This window comes from Nannospalax galili, unplaced genomic scaffold (assembly GCF_000622305.1).
Source record: "Nannospalax galili isolate Female #2095 unplaced genomic scaffold, S.galili_v1.0 scaffold830, whole genome shotgun sequence".
Classification (NCBI taxonomy): domain Eukaryota; kingdom Metazoa; phylum Chordata; class Mammalia; order Rodentia; family Spalacidae; genus Nannospalax; species Nannospalax galili.
The window spans coordinates 167698-180291 of NW_008328342.1; positions in this window are offsets into that span (position 1 = coordinate 167698).

Consider the following 12594-nt stretch of genomic DNA (forward strand, 5'->3'; position numbering starts at 1 on the left):
GGTGAATGACATCCTCAGAGGGCCACCTAAGGCCCTGGGATGCTCCGTGGTTCTGAAGTGACCCAGGTTTCTTCCTTCTTGCTGTTTCCACCTTGTGAGTGGGAACCCCTGTCCTCACCAGAGCGGCCGCTGTGACTGCGGTAGTCAGAGCTCCTCTGTTCCCCACCAGGCGCTCTGCATTTTATCAATGCTGCTTTCGTCTCTATTTTGGTGATTTTATGTGTTCTTTTCGCGCTCTGCTTTTGTGCCTCAGAAGAACAGATTTTCCTGTGTGGAACTGTTATAGCACTCCTGTGAAAAATCTGACTGAGGGACGGTCCTCAGTGTTACCTAGGAACTGCGGGTGTGATTTTCTTTTAGTTTCTTATATAACATTACATGTTTTTGTCTTCTCCACCTTTTTGATGAATAATTTTTCTTTATTCTTGAGAATTTCATACATATATACAGTGAAATATATGATTATATCCATCCCCATTTCCCTCCTCCAGCTCCCTCTATATTACCCCTCCATGGCATGTCTTTTGATAATCCACTAAGTCCAGTTAGTGCTGCTCACATGTGCATGGGTGTGGGGCCGTTCACTGGAGCATCAGAAACCTACCAGGACATCCTCCCAAAAGATCCTCCCTCACCAGCAGCTCTCCACCGCCCATAGCTCCTCAGGATGGGGCGGGGCCTGGACACCACCTACTCATCTATGCCAGGATTTTGGCTGGTGTGATATTGTGCAGATCTTGTGCAGGTGACCAAAGCTGCTATGAGTTCATGAGTTCGATGCCACATCATGTCCAGAAGACGCGTCTATGTTTTTCCTTTCTTCTCTTGTCTGGTTTGCCTATCTTAGCTGGATATACTTCTTTCTGTTTAAATTATTTTTAAATTTACACATAGGGCAATCTACTGTCAATCTGATATGGGAACGCAAGTTTTTCTTGCCTTTAAAAATGATTTTTAACTTTACATACAGAAAAATTGTTCCCTTGAGTTTTGACTGAGTCATTGAGACATCTTTGTTAAGATAAGACCAGTTGCCATGCCCACCACGGTCCTTGCTCTGCATTTCTGTGATTGGATCCTCTGCCGCCCTGTCCCCACAACCCACATGACCTGTTTGCCACTCCACGTTTGTGTGAATAGAGGAGGTCAGGGAAACGGAAGGACGGCACACGTGTGTTGTCTCAGAGCCCGGTGTCCTTTACAGGGCTCTGTTGTGTGTGAGAGCCAGCTGTGGGGTCATCCAGGGCCTGACACCGCTTACTGCTGCACACAGTCCCTTTGTGTGATGGCTCTACAGCTGACTGGCTGCTTCCAGTGGTCTTCACCAGGTTGGGGATGGGAACTTTCTTCGAGGTTTCATGGGCTCTCACATTGCCCAGACTGGCTTTGAGCTTACTGTGTAGCTAAGGATGACTTAGAACTCCTGATCCTCCTGCCCCCCTCTCTCTGCCAAGGGCTGGCATTCCAGGCATCCACCACTGCAGCCAGTTCCCTTGTTGCGGGTATGTGAGCTTTGTTAGAAACGACCAGGTCTTGATTCCTCATCCCACCAGGACAGCCTGCAGCTGGCCTTGCGATGAGTCTTGCTGGCTTTCCAGTTTGCTTTCCTTTCCGCAGTTCTGGTAGCACGTTCTATCACCTGGCTGTAACCTGATCTCCCCACCCTCCACTGATGCTGAGAACCTTCCCTGTGTGGACCAGCCCTCCTGACTCTGACTCCTCCTGGGTGATATGGCTACTTGGACCTGTTTTTTTTAAAACTGGTTTATTGCTATTTTTAATATTTTATTTATTATTTTTGTTTTATGTGCCTGCATGTAAATAAGTGCACCTATGTCATGCACTGCCGTGGAGGTCAGAAGAGGGTTTCGGATTCCCCTGGAACTGGAGTTAAGGACGGTTCGTAGCCGCCATGTGGATGCTGGGAATCAAACCCGGGTCCTCTGCAAGAGCAGTCAGTGCTCTGAACTGCTGAGCCATCTCTCCAGGTCATTTATTACTATTTTTAATATTTTATTTATTTTTATTTTATGTGTATGAGTGTATTGCCTGCATGTGGATAAGTGCAATGGCCTCAGAGGTCAGAAAAGGGCATTGGATACCCTGGAACTGGAGTTACAGACAGTTGTTAGCAGCCATTTGGGTGTTGGGAATCGAACCTGGGTCCTCTGCAAGAGCAGCCAGTGCTCTTAACCACCGAGCCATTGCTCCAGCCCCCGCCCACCTTTAACTACTGAGTTCTGACAGCACCCGGACTGTAGATCTTAGTTTCTCATGTCAACTGCAAATATTTCCCTGTTCTTGGTCATCTTTTTAATCTCTTAATTGTACAGAACGAAACTTGTGAACTTCTGTGAGATCTCATCTTTTGTAGCTCTGTTATGGATCCTGCCCCCAGAGCTGTGTTGAAGAACTTTGCCAACCCGGGGTCATGAGAAACCGCCCTCTGATTCATTCCAGAAATAGCCTATGGTTTGCATTCAAGCCTCCAACTCAAGGTTTGGGCCGAGGAATTGCTCTCTCTTTTCATCGCTCTGATCTCTCCACCTCTGCCTGTCCTAGCTTCTCCTTCTCCCCTTAGTCTCTCCCCTTCTCTCAGTTTCTCCTCCTTCAACACCTCTCTCTCTCTCTCTCTCTCTCTCTCTCTCTCTCTCTCTCTTTCTCTTGATCTTTGGGACCTGCACATCCAGCTGTTGAACAGACTACCCTTTTCTCACTCGGTTGTCTCTGTGCCGTTGTCAAACATCAGTTTACGTTGTGTGCCTGAGCCTACCCCTGGCCTGTCTCCACCCATCCCAGGTCTGGCCCTCTGTCTTGTGCTGTCGTCTTGACAACATTTACTGTAAATCTCCAAGCCAATGAGTTCTGCTTCCTTCCTTTCTTCCTCTTGTGATTGATCTGGAAATGCCACCCCTTTGTGACTGATGGACTTTAACATGCTAAGGGCATGCTTGTGGCTGATGGACTTTAACATGCTAAGGGCATGCTTGTGGCTGATGGACTTTAACATGCTAAGAGCATACTTGTGGCTGATGGACTTTAACATGCTAAGAGCATACTTGTGGCTGATGGACTTTACCATGCTAAGGGCATGCTTGTGGATGATGGACTTTACCATGCTAAGGGCATGCTTGTGGCTGATGGACTTTAACATGCTAAGAGCATACTTGTGGCTTTGGAAAATTCCAAGTGTTTTCTTCTTTTTAAAAGGTTATATAATGGGCATTTTTAACCCTTATTAAAGATTGTTGACTTAAATTACATTTCTTCTGGGTTTTCCTGTACTCTTCCTTTGAGTCGTGGTTTTCTGTCATTTATTTTATTGTTAACTTTTCTGTGTGATGTGCCAAGTATTTTTTTCTATTTTAATGTATCTGTGTGTACATGTGAGTGCAGGGGAGGGGGGGAGGCATGCCACGGTACATGTGTGGAGGTCAGAGGACAACTCTCAGGCATGTGTTCTCTCCTTCCACTGTATGGGTTCCAGGATCAAATTCAGGTTGTCAGGCGTGGTGACAAGTGCCCTTACCACCGAGCCATCTCACCGGCCCTGCCGGGTGTCTCTTACAACCAGGAACAAGTGATGTCTTGCGCTGCTGCATGCCTTTGTGCACCTTCCCCTCGGTTCTGGCCTCTGTTCACCGTGAGCACTTAGCATGCAGTCCCGTGTCCGGCTTGTGCACCTTCCCCTCGGTTCTGGCCTCTGTTCACTGTAAGCACTTAGCATGCAGTCCCGTGTCTGGCTTCCCGTGTCTTCCCCACGTCCTCTGTTTCTTTTACCTTTTACCTTCGACTGGAACAACAGTGCTTCTGAAATTGCTTCTTTTCTTTGTTGGTTTGGAGGTTTTATGTTCTAATCATAGTAGTTTAGTGTTTTCTTTACATTCCGCTATTCAGTATTGAACTGCACATTTTTATAGTGAAATCCAAGTGTGTCTGTGTAGACATAGCTCACTCCATGTCCGTCATCCATGAGTCCCTGAAGGAGAGGGCCAGTGCAAATATGCTACCCAGGAATTCCCTTCTTAGTTCCTGTCTTAGTTTGTTCTCTATTGCTGTGACAAAACACTCTGACCACTACCAACTTGGGGAAGAAAGGGTTTATTTGTCTTACAACTCCCAGGTTGCAGTTCATCAGGGAGCCCAAGGTAGGAACTCAGGGCAGGAACCTGGAGGCAGGAGCTGGAGCACAGGCCATGGAGGAACGCTGCTTACAGGCTTGCTCCCTTGGCTCCTGCTCAGCCTGCTTTCTTATGCAACACAGGCCCACCTGCCCAGGGGTGGCACCACCCACAGTGGGCTGGGCCCTCCCACATCACTCATCAAGAAGACTCCCCTCAGACATGGCCACAGGCCAGTCCAATAGAGGCAATTCCCCGATTGAGGCTCCCTCAACCCAGGTATGTCAAGTTGACACTAAAGCTATCCAGCACAGTTCCTGAAGAGGGATGGGCCGGGGAGATGGCTTTGCAGGGTCAAGGTGCTTGCTGTCAAGGCTGATGACCTGAGTTCAGTCCCCAGAATCCACATGATGGAAGGAGAGAACCAAGAACCAACTCCCACAGGTTATCTTCTGACCTCCGTAGGCACACTGTGGCATGCCCATGCCCACTCCCCATCCCACATGCCCACAGAATAAATAAATAAATAAATAATGGAATGGACTGCTTCTAATCACCAATCCAGACCCTCCATGGATTCTGGAACTCAGCTGAGGCATGGAGAGCCACTCCTGCAGCGCAGAGACCCACACACTGGGGTAGAAGATGCTTAAGCATTGATTTCAGAGCCACCGGAGCTCACCGTGGTGCTGACAGGTCAGGGCCTCCTATGTGGTGATATAACCAGCTCACGTGCCCTTCTACAAACATCATGTCTGTCACACATTATAGCATCACATGCAGAAATAAATACAGCTTTTTGGGAAAGTGCAGGCTATAATGTGGAAAGTCATCATCCTATGTGATGCTGCCCAGAGGCCCGATCTTTGGTTGTGGGGCCCTTCTGAATGGGATCGACCCCCTACCAGGGACCAGCGGTCTTTGCAACCCTCACTTTTGCCATGTGATCAGGACCCATCTGCAGTGTGCAGGAGGTCCCTCCCCTCCCCATGCTGCACCTCGATCTTAGGTTTGGGGCTGCCACTGTGGGGCGCAGTGTTTGCTGCTTAAGCTCCCAAAATGGTGATTTGTTACCATGGACAAAACCAAGACCCAGCTCAAATTCATAACAGGCTCAAAGCAGAATCCGTCATGATCTACTTCCTCTGTGGGGGGAGCAGAGACCCTTGCTAGGTGCCCTCTTGCTTCCTGCCTTGCTGTTCAGTGTCACAGTTGGCTTTTCTGAGGTCTTAGGAGACACTGAGGTTTTAAAGCTTCCTCTCATCTTGTGGTGACAATCACAGCTGGCACCCAGTACCATGTTAGTGTGGCCTCTATGAAAGAGGCCTCCCTTGGGATCAATGGCAACCCCAGGCGCATCTCTGCCCTTGACCTCACTGGCCTTTCAAAATGTCCACATGTGAGATTCTGACATTATACCAATCGCTTTTGGGATAGAATTTGAAACCTCTGTTGCACCATCTATTGAGAACACTGACCTGAGTCTTTGAGGCAGAGATGTGCATGGTCACCAGCTGCCTCCCCTCCCTGCCACAAGGCTCAGCTGAAAGGGTTGCATAGAGAGATGAACTGCACAAAGTCAGTGCATTAAACCCCAGAGGTGCAGAACAGGGGACACACCAAGGGGATGCTTTTGAGGGGAGGTTTATTTTCTTCAATATATATTTTCATTGAATTTTGGTACATTTCATACAATACATCTTAATCATGTTTAGACGCCTTCCCTATGTGCACACCCTCATGGCCTGCCCGCTGGATTTCATGTATTCTGTCATGTATGTTAAGGCCTATTGGATCAAGTTTGTGTCCCCAGATGTCCCTTGGTGTGAGTTCATCCACTGGAGCCGGTTCAGCCTATCTAGTGTCACCCCCTTAAAGAAGATCAATTCTTCACCCAGCAGTGATTAGATGCCAATAGTTCCTTGGCTAAGGTTGGGGCCTCTTGCCCATTTCCCCAGTTCTATGCTGGGTTTTTGTCTGGTTTGAGTTTGTATGGGACTTGTGCATGCTGATACCATTGCTATAAGTTCATGTGAGAAAATTCCCAGCAGCCTGTGAGACTCTGTTTCCTTACGGTCATCCACCATCTCTGGTTCATACAATCTTTCTGCTCCCTCTTCTGCAGTGGTCCCTGAGCCCTGGGTGGGTGGAGTTTGATATAGGATCCTGTCCAGGGTACACTCGACAGTGTCTTACCCTCTGCACTCTGGACAGCTGTGGCTTTCTGTGTTCATCACCCTCTGTTGCATGAGGGAGCATCCCTGGTGAGAGTTGAGAGATGCATTAGAGTTCTCTCTACCCCCTGTTCTGCTATGTTCTGTGAGCCTTAGGTGAAGAGGTTCCCATTGTAGATGTGTCACTTAAGGATGCTTCAACATGGCCTAGATCTTGGTGGATTCACCCCCACCACCCACTGTCACCCTCTGTCACTGTAATCTGAGCTTTAACGTGGTCTCTCAAAACCTCCAAACCTACCATCATGATTTCAAAAGCCAGTGTCTCATCAAACCCATCAATCTGTACATCATTGATTTCTGCACTTTTTCTTATTTCTGGTAAGAGCTGTGTCTGGCTGTGCTTTTCCACCCAGCACATCCTTCCCTGTCTCTTGCCATAAACATCTTTGGTGTAAATTCTTGTCCTTGCAAAGGTTCACCTTCTCTTTTCCTTGGGCATTTGCTTACATTGTTGTCAAGGTTTAGATAGGAACTCTTCTCCCTTAGTCTTTTGAAGACACTGCCACATTTCCTGTGATCTCCGTCACTGCTGACAAGGCTGTTGTCCACCTACCTCAGGGTCCTTTACACAACTGGCCCCCTCTTTGGAAGCTTTAAGCTTTTGCTGCACCCTTACTGTGTGCTGTGGGCTCAAAGTAGGATTTTCTTTGTGTGTCTTGCAATTTTGAGCTGAGAACTCCCGATTGCCTCTAATTCTAGAAAATTAAACAATAAGCTCATCACACGGTGCTTCCTTCTTTCCCTCCTTTGGAGTTGCCACTAGTTACACAGAGGCTCTCCTGGAGAGTGCTTCATGTCGGCAGGTACCTAAGCACATCACAACTGACCTGGAACCCCACTCATGAAAGGAGGAAAACCATTTTCACGTACCGCTAAGATGGAAAGATGGTAAAGGGGAGAGACATCCAGTGGAAGACAGAGACCCCAAGGGACCATGTTCCAGTGGTAACCGAGACACGAACCCACCATGGCCAGGGAAACCAGGAGAGCTGGCAGAATCTAATCCAGAGCCCCCACACATTCAGGTTTATAGTTTGAACTTGAGTCTTTTCAAAAAATATTCCATTCTTTTTATTAGTCCATTCTTTTTAAAGATTTGTTTTTATTTAATGTGTTGAAGTGTTTAATGTGTTAAGTACACCACGTGTGTGCAATGCCCACAGAGGTCAGAGGAGGTCATCAGATCTCCTGAAACTGGAGTTGCAGATGGTTGTTAGCCACCATGTGGGTGCCGAGATTTGAACCTGGGTCCTCTGCAAGAGCAGTCATTGTTCTTAACTGCTGAGTCATCTCTTCAGGCCCTAAACTTGAGTCTTAATCATTGAGCTTAGTCTTTGGTAAGTTCAAATGTCAAGAGACTGGTTGAAGAATTTAGATTCTCTTTGGAAGTTGTCCGCAGTATCCAGGAGTGGTCTTAAGCACTTCAATTTTACACATGTCAAAATGTAAAAACAAAAACACCTTCACATGACTGTGAAATGCAGGGTGTGTTTGTACCCAGGTATATGCCCATGTCCACATCTGTATCTCTACATAATCATTTGGGCTCTGTGGCATGTTCTAGGTGACGTCTACCCTCTGATTCACAGATTATCTCTTTAACTGTTTTCCTCTGGGCATATTTTTATCTAAAGGGTTATGTTTTTCATTTACTAGATTTCTAAGTGCTTTTTGAAATAAGCATTTGCTATTATGTTTATATCCCTGACTTATTTTTGTACAGTTTCTAGTGACTTTAAAATATATTACTTCTTGGGCTGGGTGTGATGGAGCGAGCACACCTTTAATTCCAGGACTTGGGAGGCAGATGCAGTTGGATCTCTGTGAGAGTGAAGTCAGCCTGGTCTACATAGTGAGTCTCAGGCTAGCTTGGGCTACAGGGAGACAGTGTCTCAAAAAGACTGATTATCTATCATCTATCTATCTATCTATCTATCTATCTATCTATCTATCTATCTATCTATCTATCTATCTATCTATCTATCTATCTATCTATCTATCTATCTATCTATCTATCTATCTATCTATCTATCTATCTATCTATCTATCTATCTATCTATCTATCTATCTATCTATCTATCTATCTATCTATCTATCTATCTATCTATCTATCTATCTATCTATCTATCTATCTATCTATCTATCTATCTATCTATCTATCTATCTATCTATCTATCTATCTATCTATCTATCTATCTATCTATCTATCTATCTATCTATCTATCTATCTATCTATCTATCTATCTATCTATCTATCTATCTATCTATCTATCTATCTATCTATCTATCTATCTATCTATCTATCTATCTATCTATCTATCTATCTATCTATCTATCTATCTATCTATCTATCTATCTATCTATCTATCTATCTATCTATCTATCTATCTATCTATCTATCTATCTATCTATCTATCTATCTATCTATCTATCTATCTATCTATCTATCTATCTATCTATCTATCTATCTATCTATCTATCTATCTATCTATCTATCTATCTATCTATCTATCTATCTATCTATCTATCTATCTATCTATCTATCTATCTATCTATCTATCTATCTATCTATCTATCTATCTATCTATCTATCTATCTATCTATCTATCTATCTATCTATCTATCTATCTATCTATCTATCTATCTATCTATCTATCTATCTATCTATCTATCTATCTATCTATCTATCTATCTATCTATCTATCTATCTATCTATCTATCTATCTATCTATCTATCTATCTATCTATCTATCTATCTATCTATCTATCTATCTATCTATCTATCTATCTATCTATCTATCTATCTATCTATCTATCTATCTATCTATCTATCTATCTATCTATCTATCTATCTATCTATCTATCTATCTATCTATCTATCTATCTATCTATCTATCTATCTATCTATCTATCTATCTATCTATCTATCTATCTATCTATCTATCTATCTATCTATCTATCTATCTATCTATCTATCTATCTATCTATCTATCTATCTATCTATCTATCTATCTATCTATCTATCTATCTATCTATCTATCTATCTATCTATCTATCTATCTATCTATCTATCTATCTATCTATCTATCTATCTATCTATCTATCTATCTATCTATCTATCTATCTATCTATCTATCTATCTATCTATCTATCTATCTATCTATCTATCTATCTATCTATCTATCTATCTATCTATCTATCTATCTATCTATCTATCTATCTATCTATCTATCTATCTATCTATCTATCTATCTATCTATCTATCTATCTATCTATCTATCTATCTATCATCTATCATCTATCTCTATCATCTATCATCTATCTATCTATCATCTATCTATCATCATCTGTCATCATCAATCAATCTATGTGTCTGTCTGTATTATGTCTTACTCACTTTGCTATCTCTTTAAACACTTCTGCACAATGATTTTAAAACCTGGGATGAATTATTCTAATTTCTCTGAAGTCATTTCTTGTTCTGATCATCAACTTTCTTGTCTTCCTGAGTGTTGGAACATTCCTGTGTCATGGAATGGGGTGCTTTGTTTCTGTTCCCACCACCCTATTTCCCTGGGAGTTTGTCCTTCCTGCTCCTCTGGCTCTGGATGGATTCTCCTCTAAGCCCCACTCCCACTTCTGTGCTCCCACCAGGGTCCACACCTGCATAGTACCCTCCAACCTGCAGATGCTTTTTCGCCCACTGACTCTTCATCATCTTGCCTGGTCACATTGCGAAGGAGATGGGATGGATGCCAGTTGTCTTTTACAAAGGGCTCAACTGGGTCAGAGGTGCCAGTCTGTCCTGGGTCCCCAGCCAGTGAGCAGAGCTACACACAGAACCAATCACATGACTTAGATACCTGTGTGCGGCTCCAGCTGGGACCTGGGATACTGTCTGCATGGCATCCATGTCTTACTCCTGACCTTCTTTCTTTCTTTGTGCAGTGCTGGGGATGGAGCCCAGGGCCTTATACATGCTCAGACATGAGCTGAGCTACACCCTGACCTTGGTGTCCCTCGGGGTGTCACAAATGGGCTGTTTGCCAAAGGTTGTCTGGGAGGAAGCCGATTTGGTACAGCTGAGACAGAGGCTGAGATGAACCCACGGTGCACGGCGTCTGCGTCTCCTTCTGGCCCCTAAGTGACAACAGCTGAAGGGCCGGGGTTGCATGGTCTGCAGGAAGGATGATGCTACCAGTGTGTGTGAGGCCAGGATGCCCATGTGGATACCAGGCTCCCTAACAAAGGAGGATCTATGGCCTGGCTACAGTAACGGGGGTGCAAGATCTCTCAACATGTTCACATTTGAAAAACTAGTAGCTATTGATTCCTGCCGTCGGGCTGACGGAGGGCGGAGGCAGGATTTATTTGGAGCTGTGTTTCTGATGCTCTAATGCTTACATTACAATATTTTCTGTAATTACTTAGACATGACAGAGCACATTGGGTTGGTGATAAATCAGAGGTGATTTAAACAGTGTCATTAGGCATTGAAGTGTGTATATCCTGAGGTTTTCATCTAGGTCAATGGGCCATTGCCTCAAAGGGCTCACGGCATCTCCCAACACCCAGTGTGGCAGGGATGTGGGCTCTGCTGGTTAGACTTGGCTCTGACCTTGGCTGGTTAAGGGTCTACTATCTCAATTTGGCTGCTCTGGGTGCTTAGGGTAAGGGTGGACAAGCACTAGTCAGAACCTGGATTTCAGATGGTGCTGAGGACACCATGGAGATAGGGGTGCTAAATCGTGACCCTGGGTAGACAAGCACTAGTCAGAACCTGGATGGTGCTGAGGACACCATGGAGATAGGGGTGCTAAATCGTGACCCTGGGTAGCAGCAGGTGAGTGATGTGGGTGCTAACTAAAATGCGAGCCACCAAGCTGGGTGCCAATGTCCTGGCTCTCCGTGCCTCTGACTACTTCATGTGCTTGGCTGCCACAGGCCCTTTAGTGGGCAATCTGCACATTGTGGGCTTTGGAGCTTGTTGTAAAGAAAGGACAGCCTGTCTAAAGCTCTGTGTGAGTTCTGGGTTCCCTGAAGCCTGGCTTAGAGTCAAGAGCTCCCTCTTGGGCTGACTCACAATTGCTACCCACTGGCTGCCATCTTTATGGTATTCATTAAAACAATCTGCTTTTTTTTAATAAGAAACCAGTTGACTCCAATTTGTGCTGCCTGCCTACCTGAGTGTGTGGCCATCACTGAGGCGTGGTGGTCAACCTACCAGGGAACATACTTTTGTTGCTATTGAGACAAGGACCCGGCCTGGAACTTGCTATGTAGACCAGGCTGGACGCAATCTCACAGAGACCTGCCTGCCCTGCCTCTTGAGTGCTGGGATTAAAGGTGTGTGCTATAATGCTGGGCTGGTGCCACACTTTTAAATAAAACTGTCTCTGCCTCTCCCAGTAGCTATTAGATGCCAGTAGATCCTCAGCTAGGGGTGGGCCATTGTACCCACCTCTCTTCTCTGTGCTGGGATTTTGTGTGTCTGGAGTTTGTACAGTCTTGTGTTTGCTGTCACAAACACTGTGGCCTCATATGTGCACCTGCCCTGCTGTAGCTGGAAAACTGTTTCCTTGTGTTCATCCGCTGCCTCTGGCTCGAACAGTCTTTCTGCCCGTTCTTCTGCCGTGACCCCTGAGCCTGGGGAGGAGGGGGCATGGCATAGATGTCCCATTTAGGGCTGGGCACACTGCAGTATCCTGGCTGAGTAAGGAAGGGTGGGTCTCGGAGGAGTTGGAGGAAGGGTTAGTATAAATGTAATCCAAATAAGATGGATGAACTTTTCAAAGAATTAATATAAATTTAAAAATACGTGTTTGCAAGTGAGGACTTAAACTGGGGTTAGAGCGGATGGAAGTAGGAGCTCGTTCTGGGGATGCTGGAGTGTCCTGTGTGGCCAGGGCAGGAACATCTGTGGAGGTGAGAGCCAGAAACGTGGTCAGAGGTGTGCTCTGATTGCCCTGCGGTTTCTGAGCACGTGGCTGGAAAGCATCCTCTCTCTCTGAGGGTGTCCCCACCTCTGCCCTCCTCCAGTTCCAGACCTGGTCCTTCTTGGGTCTGATTCCACATTCCTGGGAGGTGTCTGGGCTCAGTCCTCACAGGTTCACTGTCATCCTGTACAGTGTGGTGCCACAGGCTGAACTGGAGGTTTTCCTATGGGTGTCGCCAGTGAGGACCAGGGCTAACTGTTGAACCCAGAGTGAGATGACAGACAGTGGCCCAGAGGAGAT